The sequence below is a fragment of the Anomaloglossus baeobatrachus genome, unplaced genomic scaffold, assembly GCF_048569485.1.
Source record: "Anomaloglossus baeobatrachus isolate aAnoBae1 unplaced genomic scaffold, aAnoBae1.hap1 Scaffold_67, whole genome shotgun sequence".
Taxonomy (NCBI): Eukaryota; Metazoa; Chordata; class Amphibia; order Anura; family Aromobatidae; genus Anomaloglossus; species Anomaloglossus baeobatrachus.
The window spans coordinates 554,919-567,335 of record NW_027445041.1 but is presented as its reverse complement, the minus strand read 5'-3'; the positions used below and the strand labels follow the sequence as shown (position 1 = coordinate 567,335).

Here is a 12,417-nt window from a genome sequence, read left to right as displayed (position 1 = left end):
GGAATGCAGTGAGGGTAATGGAACGCACGCCTGCGCATTTGTGTTTAACGTCGCGCATGTGCAGAATGAAGAAAAGGCTGCGCTCACTTCCTAATGAAAGGGAGTGAGACGCATCTGGGAAGGGAAGGGAAAAGATTAGGGTTTGGGGATGATGAAAGGGCTTTCTACGGGCAAGGATGGCAAAGGGTGGCAGTGACGGAAAGTCAGGCAGCCTGTCCTGTCCTGTCCTGTCCGTCCGTCTTTTTGTATCATGAATTGGAAAGACTGCAAGGGGGAGGGGAGGTGCTTGTGTCCAAAAGGAGGAGTTATTCAGATTCATTGCAGTGGGCGGCGGCTGCAAAAAGCACCATTCTTCTTGTTTTTGCTCTGCAAAACAGCCTTTTCAAGGGTTGGCTTGGGTGACAAAATGTCTTCTGTAGGCGTGGGTTTGTCTCCCTCTCCCTAAGATGTGTCCGGTATAGGCCAGGGTGCCACTCAAGGCCGTAACCAATTCGGGTTATAGCTTCTCGGCCTTTTGGCTAAGATCAAGTGTAGTTTCGGAGGACGCTACCTTGGTCGGTACTGGAAGGTGCCTGGGATTGCACGTCTGCCGGCCTTGAGGAAGTGTGTGCGCCTTCTGGTGACACATAGCCCTCTTGTGCCTGGACGGTTCCCAGGCAACGGGAGGCGATCACCTTTGTTATTTTGAAGTCCTACTGATAAACAGAAAAAAAAAAAAATTAAATCTGTTCTTATCAGTTTAATATCTGATACGTCCCCTCTCTGGGGACCATATATTAAATGGATTTTTAGAACAAGGAGATGGAAAAAATCTTGCTCTGTCCACTCCACGCATTGACCTGGTATTGCAGTACCTCCAGGACCGGTGCACCCCTTCTTAACCCAGTTTCCAAAAGCAGAACTCAATTCACCTGATTCAAATGAGCCCCATTAGTGAATTGAAAGAAAGCAAAAACTTTATATGCACCTCAATTTGGCCAATTCACTTTTCACACTTTCACCCTTTTTTTTATCTTTCACACCTTTTACTTGCTTTATTGATGCAAAAAGCTGTGCCAAATAGCAAACTCATCTCCACTCAACTTGACCAACTCTGCTATGTCCCGTGCAGTATCTTATTCTCAGTCTTATCTAGATCATTTGCAATTGAATAGAATAGATCCCTTTTGGCTGCTTATGACTGTGTAAAATATGTAGTTTTACTGGGCTGGGATGAGAGAATCCATTGAAGCATGGTGTAGGGATTGTGGTTCCTGTGTGCTAAGAAGAGAGGCTGGCACCAGCCAGAAAGCCCCATTGCAGCCAATAATCACTTAATAACTTTTTCAACTTGTCATCATATGGGAGGCCTTCCATTCCTTGTAGTAGTCTAGTTGCCCACCTTTGAACTGACTCTAACTTCTGAATGTCCTTATTAAAATGTGGAGCCCAAAACTGGTTCCCATATTCCAGATGTAGCCTTACAAGTGATTTATAGAGGTGTAACAATACGTTGGGATCACGGGATCTAATCTCCCTTTTTATACACCCTAAAATCTTGTCCCAAGCAGCATTCCATCAGCCTCTGGAAGGTTCCTGGCGCATTGCACAGCTCGAAGGGCATGCTTTTGAACTCGCAGAGACCCATAGGGGTGGCGAAGGCGGTCTTCTCCCGGTCTGCCTCAGCAACGGACACTTGCCAATAGTGACTAGTGAGATCAAGGGTAGAAAAATAATTTGCAGTTCTCAATGCAGCTAGCGATTCCTCAATACGGGGAGTGGTGCCGTCCTTCTTTTTTAACAGGATCAACAGAGCTGCCCAAAGGCTACAACTGTCACGGATAACCCCAGCCGCCTTCATGTTGCTCAACATGTCCTTGGTACACTGGCAATGTGAAGGTGGTATTGGCTTATAGCTCTCTTTGATGGGTGGGTGTGCACCTGTGGGGATGTGGTGGTGGACCCCTTTTATTCCCCCAAAATCTAGCGGGCTTCCCACCGGTAACCCGCTCCCCAGCTTGGATGGATGCTGAGGGAGCCCCTTTTGCCCGCAGGCTCTGGCCCTGGGAACTGTAGCCTTGGCGGTGACTGTGCTTCCCTCTACGGTGTGAGCTGTTGCCTTCAATCGGGTCTTGACTGCTGGGAAACCCTGGAGGTTCCTGTCGCTAACGGATTTGACCGGTTTTACGGCGACTCCTAGCCTGGTCGGGGTCCGTAGGCCCTGCCGGATGGTGCTGGCTTCTCTTCACTCCCCGATCTGGTACCGGCGGGCCACCGCCCATCCCCGGTCCGTACGGTTCACTCCAATCAGCCTATCCTGCAGAAGGTCACCACCGTCTGCCAACCTTGCTGAGTGCCCGGGCCACACACACGGACACGGTCAGTCTCCTCTCCTCTTCACTTCTCTAACTCCAAAACTGATCTCTAATCTGACTCCTTTTCCCGCCTCCAGGACTGTGAACTCCTCGGTGGGTGGGATCAACCGCCTGGCCCACCCCCTGGTGTGGACATCAGCCCCTGGAGGAAGGCAACTAGGATTTGTGTTTAGCTTCGGTGTGCCTAGCCGGAGTGTAGAGCGTGTTGGTGTAGTACCTGTGACGACCTGGCTTGTCCAGGGCGCCACATTCCCCTATAGTAAAATGCAGACCGTCCGCGGGCTGCCCGTCCATCACCGGTTTTATTTTCACAACTGAAAAAGAATAAAACGGTAAAACATGTAAAAGCATCATAAACATTTTACAACGGTACAGCTTCCGCTCTTCTCCCACCCAAACAACCTGGCCCTGATGCTGCCCCTAAGAAGCGGGCAGCACCCCTTGACCCCAGTCCAGCACCAAGTTGCCCGAGCGGGTTCTGTCTCTTTCAGGGGGCCCACGTCCAAGGGGACCCCTGAACCCCCGGAGGATCGCCACCGGTTACGGTAGTGGCGGGCCTAGGCCATCCCTTTCCTCCAGGCCCATCCTCCCAAATCAGCCTCTCCGGAGGCGGTAACGGTGTCAAGCCAACAAACATTTTTATTTACATTGCACTAAGTTTGTGGTTGCCCTGCAAGTTCTCGGGCTTGTCCGTAAGCAGTTCCTTACGCAATGGTTGCACAGTCCCTACGGGGACAACAGTTGCCGGCAACGGCCGGTTTAATCACGGTTCAATCAGGTAAACTTCTTTGGTTGATCATCTTTACTTATCATTTAAAACTTTCAAACTGGTACACTCAACACATAAAGCCCCCCCCTTTTAAAGAGTAGTTTCCCTGTACCTAAGTGGGGGTCTACCTAGGTTGGGGCGAGTGGACCTTCGGGATCCGGTGTCAGTGGTGACAGGCAGTGGGGCAGAGGGAACAGTCAGTTCCTCCTCCCTGCTATCATGTGGGGCAGGCGGAGGCGTAGGGGAGCTGGGTACAGGTACATCCCTGGGCACTGGCTCGCGGTTAACCGTTTCCATCATTTCTTCATCCACGGGTTGTGGGAACAGTATCACTGGAAGGATCACCGCACCGTTCTGTGTAGGCCAGTCTGCTGGAAAATCACCCATCATGGTGTGGATTACCTCTTTTTCCTTCTCCACTGGACTGGGAACTGGAGCCTCATCCGCTACTCTCAATGCTGGTGGGCACTTCTTCAGGTGGTCTCGGGAAACCGTGGCCAAAGTCCCCCCCTGGTCACGGCTGATCTGGTAGGCCTTCCCATTCTCCCATCCTGTGGGCTGGACTACATACGGGGTTTTTTCCCATTGATCATCCAGCTTGTGGGCCCTTCTTTTCCGCTTCAGCACTACATCCCCAGGTTGGAAGGAACCGGCAGGCGCCTTCTTGTTGAAGCACTGCTCCTGTTGTCCCCGACTCCGGCACAAGTTCTTTTCAACATACTCCTGGACCTGTCGGTACTGTGTCCTCCGCCGAGTGTCCCATTCAGCTGTCGACAGGAGTGCTTCTGAAGCTTCCAAGCCCATTTCCAGATCCACTGGTAGCCGGCCGGGACGAGCTCTCATCAGGTATGCTGGAGTGCATTTCGTAGAGCTGGAAGGGATGTTGTTGTACATATCGACCAGGTCAGGTAGATTCTCCAGCCACAGGTTCCGCTCTTCCAGTGGTAACGTCTTGAGGAGGCCCAGGACCAAGTGGTTCATCTTTTCACAAATGCCATTGGTTTGGGCGTGGTAAGGCGTGGTCCGGATTTTCTTGCAGCCGTACAACTGGCAGAATTCCTGGAATACCTCTGCTTCAAAGGCCGGACCCTGGTCGGTAAGCACCCTCTCCGGGTACCAATGCGGTCAACAGAAATAAGCCTGGAAAGCCTTAGCAGCGGTGTGGCCGGTTAAGTCCTTAACTGGGACAACCACCAGGAACCTCGAGTAGTGGTCTACGATGGTCAGAGCGTAGGTGTACCCACTTCGGCTGGGGGTGAGCTTTACATGGTCAAGGGCAACCAGCTCCAGCGGTTGGTGTGTAATGATCGGGTGTAGGGGTGCCTTCTGGCTGGCCTCGTCCTTCCTTCTCAATGCGCAAGGGCCACATTCTCGGCACCAGGCCTCCACAGATTCCCGCATTCCACTCCAATAGAACCGCTCTCTTAACAACATCTCTAGCTTCTTCCACCCGAAGTGCACTGCACCATCATGGTATGCTTGCAGGATGGTGGGCACGTTAGCCTGGGGAATCACCAGCTGGCGGATCTTCTCGTGAGTCTTTGGATTAATCAGCTCGCGATACAACTTCCCCTGGTGTAGGTATAGCCGGGTCCATTCTTGCCACAGACGTTGGGCTTCGGCAGGGGCAGCAGGGTCTATCCCAGCAGAACCCTGTTCCACTAGAGTCTTGACCAGGCGGACAGCAGGTGCCTGGTCCTGAGCTTCCTGCCAGTCCTGTCGGGGCAGCGGATCCAGGTTCACCCGTTGTTGGTAGACGTGCACCTTCTCAGTGAATGGCCGGTGAAATGCAGGCAACTCGATCTCTTCGAGGTCATCATCCTCTGGCCCCTCTTCCGACAGGTGGGGCATCCGGGAGAGTGCATTGGCATTGACGTTGGTACGGCCGGCCCGGTACTTGATGGTGAAATCGTAGTTGGCTAACCTGGTCACCCACCGCTGCTCCAACGCGCCCAGCTTGGCCGTATCTAGATGGGTCAGCAGGTTATTGTCTGTGTACGCGGTGAACTTGGCTGCTGCCAGGTAATGGCGGAACCGCTCGGTGATAGCCCACACCAGTGCCAAGAGCTCAAGCTTGAAGGAGATGTAGTTCTCAGGGTTCCTCTCAGTCGGTCGGAGTTTTCGGCTAGCATAAGCTATTACCTTTTCCCTTCTGTCTTGGACCTGGGATAGAACAGCCCCCAAGCCCACATTGCTGGCGTCGGTGTAGAGGATGAATGGGCGGCTGTAGTCAGGGTACGCTAGGATTTCCTCTCCGGTCAGGGCTGTTCTCAGCTGGCGGAAGGATTCCTCATGCTTTTCTTCCCACACCAATGGGGCTACTAGGGATCTACCACCCTTGGTCTGTCCTATGAGGAGGTCTTGCATGGGGGCAGCCATCTTTGTGTACCCCTTAATGAAGCGACGGTAATATCCCACCAGGCCCAGAAACTGCCTCACTTCCCTCACTGTGGTCGGTCTCGGCCAGTCTTGGATGGCGGTGATCTTCTCGGGGTTGGGGGCGACACCTTCCGCACCAACCACATGTCCTAGGTACTGCACTCTGGGTTTCAGCAGATGACACTTTGAGGGCTTCAACTTCATCCCATACTTGGCAAGGGACGCGAACACCTCGGCTAGGTGCTCCAGGTGGGCTTCATACGTCTGTGAGTACACAATCACATCATCCAAGTACAGCAAAACGGTCCCATAGGCAGTCTTCTCTCGGTCTTCCGGTGCCACGGCCACCTGCCAGTACCCGCTGGTGAGGTCAAGGGTGGAGAAGTAGTTAGCGGTTCTCAGCGAGGCCAGGGACTCTTTGATGCGGGGCAGAGGGTAAGCATCCTTATGCGTTATCTGGTTAATCTTCCGGTAATCCACACACATCCGCATGGTGCCATCCTTCTTCTTAACCAGCACCAACGGAGCGGCCCAGGGACTACAGCTGTCCCTAATAACCCCTGCCTCCTTCATGTTCCTCAACATGTCTTTGGCGCATTGGTAGTGCGCAGGGGGAATAGGCCTGTATCTCTCTTTAATAGGGGAGTGTGTACCGGTAGGGATGTGGTGTTGAACCCCTTTAATCTGCCCAAAATCTAGAGGGTGCTTGCTAAAAACCCGCTCATACTCCTGTACCACCCGGTATACCCCTTCCTTGTGGTGTATGGGGGTATCATCAGTGCCGACATGTAGCTCTCGATACCACTCGCCTAACTCCCCCAGGGATGAGTGGGAACCGGCAGCAGGCGGTGTGACCGGGGGAACGGCTTCATGGATCGTGTGGGGATCTAGAGTGAGCAATTTGGCAAGGGTAGCGTACCGGGTGGTGCATGAATGCACACATTGTCAGGTTTCCGGGTTTTCCAGTCCTCTTTTGAAAGAGCTTGCCTTCGGTTAACATGGAGTTTTATGTTCTGTTGCCCTACTTCCTGTCCAGCTGCTTAAAAGGCCGCCTCTAAGCCTAGTCCAGTGCCTGAGTATACTGCTTGCTGTGTGCTCCTGCTTTGCTGCTGCTGCTACTTGATTACCTTTGGATCCTCCTGAAAATCTACCGACCGACTCTGGACCACACCCGGTTTCTTCAAACTGTGCCCGGACTCCGTCTGCCGTCTTTGGTCAGCACGTCTGCCCGGTTTCTTCCGGTTCATAACCATTCTGGACTTTCATCCCGTACGGACACTTCTGGACTTTACCGCTTGCCCCTTGTGTCCCGGCTGCGGCGCATTTAGGCCTTCCGGGGTTGATTGCCGGACAGTCCCTGTATAGGGGTTCGCTCTGGTGGTCTCCCTGGGGGAGTCCGGTGCGTGGCCCCGGGAATCCCCTTCGCTCCATTTCAGAAAGGTATTTTCATGTGTTTGTTATACTGTGTATTTCCGTTGTGTATCTACCGTGGTTACATATCATAAACATCTTGTACCACAAACTCGTCTCTGGCTGTCATTGCCCTAACGCTATCGAAATCCTCAAAACATACAATAGTATTACATTATACTCAGGCCACAAGAGGATTTCACTGGGGCAATGACTGAGACACGAGGAGTAGATCAGCTCTTTTCTATGATTAACTCCTTGCAGCAGGAGATGGAGGTGGTGCAGACTAAACTTAGAGATATGGAGGCACAGCTGGGCCATGATCACCAGGTACTGGGTCCGGCTATACAGGACTTGCAAGTCAGAGTGGAGGCTCAGGAAGCCGGCCCCACTACGTCCGTATCAGCTGCCGGTATGCCTAGGTTACCCCCATTCCGTTTCAATGGTGACCGTAGTCAGTTTCGTGGATTTGTGAACCAATGTATACTGTTTTTTGATGTACATGCTGATTATTACCGTTCTGACCGGTCCAAAGTGTTATGTATAATTATGTTATTAACCTCACGAGCACTGGCTTGGGCTAATCCTATGATAGAGAACCGGGACATCCGTTTAAATCACCTAGATGATTTTCTGACCGCAATGGCGCAGATGTTTGATGATCCGAATCGCCGTGCTACCGCTGAATCGGCTCTCCTTTCCTTACGTCAGGGAAAGCGTTCTGTAGTTGAATATGCCACTGAGTTCAAGAGGTTAGTGGTAGACACCGACTGGGGAAACAATGCATTATTGTCTGTTTTCAGAAAGGCGTTGTCCGGTACCATCAAGGACGAGTTAGCTCGTTCTGAATCTCCAGGGGATTTTGAACTGTTTCTCCAGCACTGTGTGCGTATTGATACCCGCTTGTCGGAACGTAGACAGGAAAAATGGGCAGCTGTAAACCGTGTAAACAACTTTGCATTTCCTTCCAGAGAACCCGCTCTCAGGACGCCACGGGAGGCCGAGGACGTTCCTATGCAAGTGGACTCTCTGCAAAAGCGAGAGACCAATGAACGTCGCGAACACCGGCTCCGTGAGCGTCTGTGTTTCTATTGCGGTCAATCGGACCATTTCTTGATCGACTGCCCGAAACGTCCGAATCGCCCAAATAAGGTATTGGCAGCCATGGCAGAGTGTGACAACACGGACGCAGAGTCCGATATCTCTGAGGCAAGTGGACACTTGGATGCGGTATTTCCCTTGACTGTAATGTCAACCTCACCGAAGGACTCGGAAGGGAAATATACCCATTGCTCGCTCCCCATTCAGATCCGGTGGGAGGGACAGCTAATACCTACCTCTGCAATGATAGATTCTGGGGCAGGGGGAAATTTCATGGACTCCTCTTTTGCCAGGAAACACGGTATCCGGACTCAGCAAAGAGCCTCACCGGTTACCATGGAGACGGTAGACGGATCTCCGTTAATCTCTGGACCAGTTGATCGGGAAACCGTACCGCTAGAGTGCGTCATGAAGCCAGGTCAGCAGGAGACCCTTGTTTTCATGCTAATTTCTTCTCCTCATTTTCCGATTATTTTAGGTATTCCGTGGCTACGGTCTACAAATCCGGTCATCGATTGGGAAACTAAGGAAATATCCTTCCCACCGCAGAGTATTCCGACCATTAGTCCAACTGTTCCGGTTCCAGTAACACCGAATGCGGAGGGCACTGTACAGGTACCTGTTCTACCCCCGGTGTATAACGACTTTGCGGACATATGCGACAAAAGAAAAGCCGATCGGCTTCCCCCGCATAGACCGTATGATTGCCCCATAGACTTACTCCCAGGGGCGGAGATCCCGTTTGGTCATGTCTACCCGTTGGCGGCACCTGAGCTAGAAGCACTAAAAAACTACATTGATGAAAGTCTGGCGAAGGGATTTATTCGTCCGTCTACCTCACCAGCAGGGGCACCCATCTTTTTTGTGAAAAAGAAAGAGGGGACTCTAAGACCCTGTATTGACTACCGGGAACTGAATAAAATAACCATCCGGAACCGGTATCCGTTACCATTGATTCCTGAGCTATTGGAGAGGGTCCAACAGGCAAAAATATTCACCAAATTGGACCTCCGTGGGGCATACAATCTACTCCGCATACGTCCCGGAGACGAGTGGAAGACCGCGTTCCGATGTCGGTATGGACATTTTGAGTACCTAGTGATGCCTTTTGGACTTTGTAACGCTCCCGCGGCTTTCCAACATCTAGTTAACGATATTTTTAGGGATATCATGGACCAATTCATGGTGATTTATCTGGACGATATCCTAATCTTTTCTGATTCCCTACAGGAACACCAGGAGCACGTCAAGACCGTACTTACCCGGCTGAGGGAAAACCACCTGTACATCAAACTGGAGAAATGCGAATTCCATTGCTCACAGATACAATTCTTAGGTTATGTCATCTCTCCTCAGGGACTGAACATGGAGTCTGGCAAAATACAAGCGATTCTAGACTGGCCGGAACCGGGAAACATCAAAGAGGTACAACGCTTTGTCGGTTTTGCCAACTTTTACCGACGTTTTATCCGTAATTTTTCAGAAATCGTTCGTCCCATCACTCTGTTAACCAAGAAAGGACAGAAGTTTGTGTGGTCCGCCCAGGCCCAGGAAGCCTTCCATCGTCTCAAGGTCTGTTTTACCTCAGCGCCTATATTGGTACATCCGAATCCCGCACTTCCCTTTATCGTGGAAGTCGACGCTTCCGACTACGCATTAGGGGCCATCCTTTCTCAAAGGACTGGGGACAAGAGTCTCTTACATCCGTGTGCTTTCTTTTCCCGCCGGTTGTCCCCTGCAGAAAGGAACTATGACATTGCGGACAAAGAATTGTTAGCGATTATTTCCGCCTTCAAGGAATGGAGACACCACTTACAGGGAGCCGCGCAGCAAGTGATAGTACTCACAGATCATCGTAATCTGGAGTTTCTTAAGTCTGCCAGGTGCCTGTCTCCACGGCAAGCCCGTTGGAGCCTATTCCTTAACCAGTTCAATTTTGTCGTTACATACCGTCCAGGTTCACGTAATGGGAAAGCCGATGCCTTGTCCCGAATCCACGCCGTGGACTCCGTGCCTGGAACCCCGTCTCAGACCGTGTTATCGGATGCCAATTTCGTTGGAGTAATCCAGGACCAGGACTTGTGGAAGGACATCAAGCTGGCCTATGATGGTGACGTATTTCTTGCTGCCCCCCCGAATGATGTAACTCTTGTTCTTCGGAATGGTGTGTGGTTGAGAGAGCGACGCATTTATGTCCCGGAGGCCGTAAGACTTCGGGTTCTCAAGTTGGTCCATGACTCCGTGTTGGCTGGTCATAGGGGGGTACAGAAGACGCAGGAATTTCTGAACCGTTTCTTCTGGTGGCCTACCTGTTTAAAGGACGTAAAGGACTATGTCCACTCATGTGTGGTTTGTGCCCGGTGCAAGGTCCCTCGTGTGGCTCCTACAGGACTCCTCCAACCGTTACCCGTGCCATCTCGCCCTTGGGGGTCTATCTCAATGGATTTTATTGTGGAGTTGCCCGTCTCAGACGGTCACAATACCATTTTAGTGGTGGTGGATCGGTTGACTAAAGCTGCTCACTTTATTCCGTGTGCCGGTCTTCCCTCAGCCGCAGAGACAGTGGATTTGGTTATCCAGAACGTATTCCGATTGCATGGGGTACCAGACGAGATCATCTCTGACCGGGGCGTGCAGTTCACGTCTAGGTTCTGGAAGGGGTTTTGTACGGCACTCCAGATTGATGTCTGTTTGTCTTCTGCATACCATCCTCAGACAAATGGGCAAACCGAACGGACCAATCAAACCCTGGAACAATACCTTCGATGTTATGTCAGCCATCTGCAGGACGATTGGTTGAAGATGCTTCCGTTGGCGGAGTTCTCGTATAACAACACTCAGAGCAGCTCCACTAAGGTAACGCCCTTTTTTGCTAACTTGGGTTACCATCCGACTATTTTGCCTAGGTCACCGGTTGCGGTCTCAGTGCCTGCGGTGGAGGACAGATTGACAGAGCTTCGACAAAATCTGGAGGTTCTAAAGGACAGTGTGGCTACGGCCCAGGAGCGTTACAAGAGGTCGGCAGACACTCACCGGAAACCGGCACCCATGTATAAGGTAGGGGACTCTGTATGGTTGTCCACCAAGAACCTGAGATTGGGTGTCCCTTCGCAGAAGCTGGGACAAAAATTCATCGGTCCATTTAAGATCACCGGGATCGTGAGCCCTGTGGCCTGTCGGCTGCGGTTACCGCACCATCTCAAGGTACACCCGGTCTTTCATGTTTCTCTCCTCAAATCCGTCTCTCCCAATACGTTTCATGGTCGTGTCGTGCCTCCTCCTCCGCCTGTGATGGTCGACGGCGAGGAGCAGTTCGTGGTTGAGGACATTATTGACTCCCGGCTCCATCGTCGTCGGCTTCAGTATCTGGTACGTTGGCAGGGGTACGCCCCCGAGGACGATTCCTGGGAACCGGTGGGTAACATTCGAGCTCCCCGGAAGATCGCTCAGTTTCATCGACGGTACCCGGACAAGCCAGGCCCTGACCCGTCCTGAGGCCGTTTCTGGGGGGGGGAGTAATGTCAGGTTTCCGGGTTTTCCAGTTCTCTTTTTTGCATGAGCTTGCCCTCGGTTAACATGGAGTTTTATGTTCTGTTGCCCTACTTCCTGTCCAGCTGCTTAAAAGGCCGCCTCTAAGCCTAGTCCAGTGCCTGAGTATACGGCTTGCTGTGTGCTCCTGCTTTGCTGCTGCTGCTACTTCTTGATTACCTTTGGATCCTCCTGAAAGTCTACCGACCGACTCTGGACCATACCCGGTTTCTTCAAGCTGTGCCCGGACTCCGTCTGCCGTCTTTGGTCAGCACGTCTGCCCGGTTTCTTCCGGCTCATAACCATTCTGGACTTTCATCCCGTACGGACACTTCTGGACTTTACCACTTGCCCCTTGTGTCCCGGCTGCGGCGCATTTAGGCCTTCCGGGGTTGATTGCCGGACAGTCCCTGTATAGGGGTTCGCTCTGGTGGTCTCCCTGGGGGAGTCCGGTGCGTGGCCCCGGGAATCCCCTTCGCTCCGTTTCAGAAAGGTATTTTCATGTGTTTTGTGTATTTCCGCTGTGTATCTACCGTGGTTACATATTATAAACATCTTGTACCACAAACTCGCCTCTGGTTGTCATTGCCCTAACGCTATCGAAATCCTCAAAACATACAATAGTATTACACACATATTGGTTTTATAATCTTATTGTATTACTTTATATTCTTATTTCACTTGTGCATATCTCCACCATAATCCTGGCTAAGAAATATAGCTTTTTTTGGGGTACACAGGTAGTAAGGTCTTCTTTCTATTTCTTTAGGGGTGATATAGCCTGGTGGAACTCTAGACCTCTAACATTATATATGCACCCTTTTTCTTTATGGTTCTTGGACACCTTATAACATTCTTCCATACATATATATCTTT

At 51.5% G+C, this 12,417-nt stretch overlaps 1 pseudogene; it reads left to right on the top strand.

Moving 5' to 3' along the window:
* The first annotated feature begins 669 nt into the window (after nt 1-669).
* Nucleotides 670-876, top strand: LOC142286629 (U2 spliceosomal RNA; annotated as a pseudogene).
* The last annotated feature ends 11,541 nt before the right edge of the window (nt 877-12,417 follow it).